We start from the raw sequence: 5,130 nt of genomic DNA, 5'->3' as shown, positions 1-5,130 counted from the left end.
TTAGTAGGGAACGCTTCTCCTGAATGGGACCCTACACAGTACAAATTTGGATATAGTTTGGATATAGTTGGGATCCAATACGAATACTGAACACTCGGTGAAAAAAAACAAAAACAAAAAAAAAACTATGCCACCTTTACCATGAAAAGGACACACTTCCAATTCAACCCCAAAAAAGAAGTTCCAATAATTGAAAAAGATTTGCACAAAAGTGAGCAAAATACATACTGTAATTTTGTGGGTGGGACCAACGAGAGTTTGATCAGTACTTTTGTTGTTATAAATAGAAGGATATTATGGAGGTTCATAGGACATGGTCATCAACAGCCATTTTCAATAACTGTCACATGAATTTCCAGCTCAATCATCAAAGAACAATTTCTCCCCTAAAATCTTGTAGTATCTGCCAATTACAATCTCAAAGTTCTTGCTAAAAGAAACTTACAAGTAAGTACCCTTGATTTTCTAATTCTTGAGCAAAACATAAAAAAAGAGTACCTACCCTTTATTTCTTTTTTCTTTCTGCTTTCCAGCTGTGCTTTTGCTTTTTCTCTTTTTGGTCCCCTAGTTACTCTTTTTTCTTGTTGTAGAAAACAAAAGCCTCCTATTTTGGTTGTTCTTTTGATGGGGTTTAGATAAAAAGCGACTCTGATTTGTACTTAGATCTCAATTTTCAAGAAATATAGAGCAATATATCTATATTTTTTTGCTTCTGCTTCTTTACTCAGAGTATGCTTTTGATTCATTTTGATTTCTCCTTATTATTTTTTGGTAGTTGAAGATTTTATCTTGAATCTCCACATTTCAATCACTAATCTAAAGGTTCTGTTTTTAAATGCTTTACTGCATATGTGTAGTTGGTGATCTAAAAATTTAATCTTGGATTAAGGGGCTAGGTTATATTACTTTACATTACAAAATTTAGAATTTTGGGTTTACAGTTATATATAGCCTTGCATTGGAATTTAGGTTTCAGGATAGAAAAGTTCCCTTTTACTGCAAATTTGTAGTTGGTGATACGGGAATTTATTTTTGCATGCTCTTTCTTGAACTGAAAAGTGGAGAAGAAGGTAAGTCGAATATTTTAGGAAATAGAAATTTTGCTTTTCATGCATTTTCTCTTATTTGGTTGCCAGAAAGCAAATTTGTCAGCTTTCTCAACAAAATTGGATTTGTTTGCTAATGGCAAAAAACTTAACTGATAGGAAACAAGATGGGGATTTTGGTTAATGGGATCTCTTCCTTTCGCTTAGATGTGGCTCCAATTTTCATTTCTTTTGTTGATGCATATGCCACAAATCATTTCTTTTGTTGATGCATATGCCACAAATACTTGGATAAGAGGAGTCTATCTAATCTGCTTCTGTTGAAGGGCAGCCCGGTGCACTAAGCTCCCGCTATGCGCGGGGTCCGGGGAAGGACCGGGCCACAAGGGTCTATCGTACACAGGTTTACCCTGCATTTCTGCAAGAGGCTGTTTCCACGGCTCGAACCCGTGACCTCTTGGTCACATGGCAGCAACTTTAACCGTTGAAGGAATATCTTAATCTTTAGGCTCACTGCTGCGGCCTTCTTCAGCATTTCTTCATAATTGCCTGATTGATATTTATTGCTGATTTTTTTCTATGCAGGTCCAGTGAATTAAGCTCTTTCGAAAGTTTTGCTTGAAGAAAAACTATTTATTTCTGGACTAGGTAAATTTTTGCATCATTACTTGGCTTCTGATTCTCAGTAGACGATACTTGGTCATTGACTTGATGTTTCTTTTCTGTTCGGTGCTTATGTTATGTCAAATGTTAATTCTTAGTACTAGACTAGATAAATGTTCCATGCTTTACAGAAATATGCATGAAAAACAACACAAAAATGGACAAAATGGCTGCTTTGGTGCTTTCAAACTGGTTGCTCCAACCGTTTCTCTTCAAAATGACCAGTAATCACATTCTATTTGTATCATTTTGACATGATACTAGCAAAAGAAGTATGGGAAAAAAAGGGATATGGATGGGAAACTACTGCTGTTACTTAATCTGAGCAGACCACTTAATCTATTTCTACTCGAGCTCCAAAAGGAAACTAAATCATTCGAGGCCCTATTTGAGAGTGTTAGAAAAACAATTACGAAAAGTAGCTTATATGCTAAATTTGGACTATTTCTTTTACCTATATGCAGATGGATTTGACTGCTGGTTTTGCTAAAAGAAACTATGGGACTTGATTTTTGAGACTTTCTAATTGCCAATTTTTCTTTTCATTATCCAGGTTCCGATTCAAGATGGGACTCTCACAATATCCAACTCCAGCCGATGCAGGAGTGTTCTGTGTGATTCTGGTTAACACAGCCATATCTATCTCTGTTGTTAAGGAGATAGTTCGGTCTATTCTTCATGTGATTGGCATCCACTTTGCATCTTCGGAAGAATATTCTATTGAAGGCCCGTTTGAATGTCGTGGAAGCCCTTCGGGTTCATATATGGAGGACTTCCGAAGGCGAACCCCTGCAGTTCGTTATGATTCAGTGTGTACATCTAATCAAGAATGCTCGGTATGCCTGGCAGATTTCAACCATGATGTAGAAATAAACTGCCTCTCATGTGGCCATGTTTTTCATAAGCTCTGTCTTGAGAAATGGATCAAGAATTGGAATGTCACCTGTCCTCTCTGCAGGAATTACATTATGCCTCAAGAAGGTGAGGAAGATACTTGTCCAATGTGAATTTGTGATGCTACTAGTCCATCTGTTCGAGGTGTTCCTATGTACAGCTTAGTAGTGTACAGATTGAATAGATGGATGCCTGATCGACGTAATTCTGTAGCTTGTTAAATTGTAGTACTCTGCGTCCTCTCAGAGTGACGGGTCTCCTTGTTGTGACCAAGTATTCATACATTGTTGTACATATATATTATGAATTTTCCACTTGGGATGTTCTCCATCTTCTAGCTTAGCCAGCTAGCATTAAAGGGAACAATTTACTGGTTGATTGATATGATGAAATGTCACATAATCCTTATAGGCTATGTTGCTCGGACTCTTCAAAAATATCGTCAGGTGTGTGTCAGATCCTTCAAAAGCAGTGTATTTTTGGAGGATCTGACACGAGTGCGGCAACATTTTGGAGAGTCCGTAGAACATAGCTAATAGGGTATTTGCAATTTCCGGAAGAGTTACCAGAAAAAGGTACAGAGGTTTAAGTTTCCTGTAAAATGGATCTTCCTGCCCTTCCAAGTTTTGGTGTTTGATATTTTTTCTGTTCCTCTTATTTTCTCTGTCTGCTGCTGAACTCTTTGAATAAGAGGAACAGGAGGGGAAGATGGAGAAAAGAAGATTAAAAAAATTAGAGGTCTAGGGTTCTAGAGGAAAGTTAAAAGCGAAAGAAGATGATAGTGAAAAAGTGGTTAAAATCTTTTCTTCCTTTTCTCTTCTTTAATCCTCAAACCGAGATTCATGTTAGGGTACTTTCTACTTTTCCTTTCCTCATTTTTTTTTTTATTTTTTGGTGGTGGTGTGGTGGTTGGGGGGGGGGGGGGTCTATCTTGAATTAGACTCCCTTTAAGTACATTTAGGAGGAAGCCTTATGCACACAAATAAAGCAATAATAGTAGTACTGTCCTTTTTTCAGTTGCAGGACCTGTCTCTCAAATTCAAAATATTGATCTTCCGATATGGAGCACTCATTCAGAGTGAAGTTTGATAGACGATTATGTAAAGGATTAGCAATCATTGATCAGAAAACCACTCCTGTCTGCTAAGCCTCAGTAGCCAGAGTTACTACTCGTGTTAGGTGAGATGTAGCAAACGTGTGGTGAAATAGCTGAGATGCACACAAGTTAGCCTGAACATCATCATTATCAACAAAAAAATATGTGCACGAGGGCTGAGAATCACAACATCATTTAAAGATTTAATTTTTTCTTTTGAAGTTTTTAATTGGACGCGGATACTCAATAGTAAAAAGATGGTGCATCAAGCTAAACTATCCATTACATCATCCGAGATGGAGAAATAAGACGTGTAATTTCTAGCTTCAGTTTTAATTCACCATTTTTAGCCCGTAAGTATTGGTGGGGTTGTCTGAAAACAAAACAAATTTCAGTCCAACAACCAGGTTTTGGAGTAACAAGCCATAGGGGCTTCCAAATAGCTTTGCCAAAAATTAGTATGAAAATCACAATATATGTGTTTCCCTATTTGATGAATAAATTTTTTCCTTTTTTGGGTTCTAGTACAGTAATCTGAGCTATAGTTCATAATGTAACGCTTTGTAAACATTTGGAATTGAGATTCGACATAGAACCTCCTGGAGAAGAAAAGCCCCAAGGCAACAATGAAGAACCGAGAGAGAAGTATATGAGAATATGTTATTTTGATATAAAATGAACATTGGTCTCTAAATGAATCTAACTATTGTGTATATATATTTACAAGTACAACTGGGTTGGGTCGCACCTTTTAAATACGAATAGATCCGCATTTGCTTATTTCTTGTTTGTGGGTTGCCGCTGTTTTGAGATGGGTTGTTGTATGTTGGGCTGTGAATCATCATATTGGGCTCTAACACCCCCCCCCCTCCTCCCCTCTCCGGGGCAAGTTGGAAGGGGAACCCATTCCAAGCTTGGAAATAAAGGCCTGCTGTTGAATTTCCGGAAGAGACTTAGTGAAGATATCAGCCGATTGAGAAGTAGTTGAAATGGAATGAAGACTGATGACCCCAGCAGACAGAGCATTGGGCTCAAAATGACAATCCAATTCGATGTGTTTAATCCGTTCATGAAACACGTGGTGTCACACCTCTTTTTTTTCACGCAACTCTGTTACGTGGTTGAGTTAGAAGAGTTTTTCCAATTAAAGTGACGTTTTGAATTATTTGGAGTCGCCACTTGGAATTGAGCTTTGGTGTTCCAAGTCACCTTTTATTTGAATCCCCTTTCAAAATGAAGATTTGACTCTTAATTTATGGTCTACAAAAACAGAAGACTGAGTAAGGAATTCTGTTGACCAAGGGAAATGTGTAAGGCACCCCTCGAGTCCCGTGGTTTTAGCACGGTCGCTTTATTGACTAATATAAGGCTTAAATCATTTTTTTAGCTATTCTTGTATTTTATTGATTATGGCTTATCCATTACCGCTTA

At 37.4% G+C, this 5,130-nt stretch overlaps 1 long non-coding RNA gene across 1 annotated transcript; it reads left to right on the top strand.

Annotated features, from left to right (window-relative positions):
- The first annotated feature begins 308 nt into the window (after positions 1–308).
- Positions 309–2,987, top strand: LOC104231445 (uncharacterized). Its single transcript, XR_011407570.1, has 3 exons — positions 309–447; positions 1,632–1,694; positions 2,263–2,987. It is a non-coding gene; the product is annotated as an uncharacterized lncRNA (long non-coding RNA).
- Positions 2,988–5,130: the final 2,143 nt, after the last annotated feature.

This window comes from Nicotiana sylvestris, chromosome 5, assembly GCF_000393655.2.
Source record: "Nicotiana sylvestris chromosome 5, ASM39365v2, whole genome shotgun sequence".
NCBI lineage: Eukaryota > Viridiplantae > Streptophyta > Magnoliopsida > Solanales > Solanaceae > Nicotiana > Nicotiana sylvestris.
The sequence above is the reverse complement of the archived record's forward strand: the minus strand, read 5'-3'. Positions and strand labels throughout refer to the sequence as shown.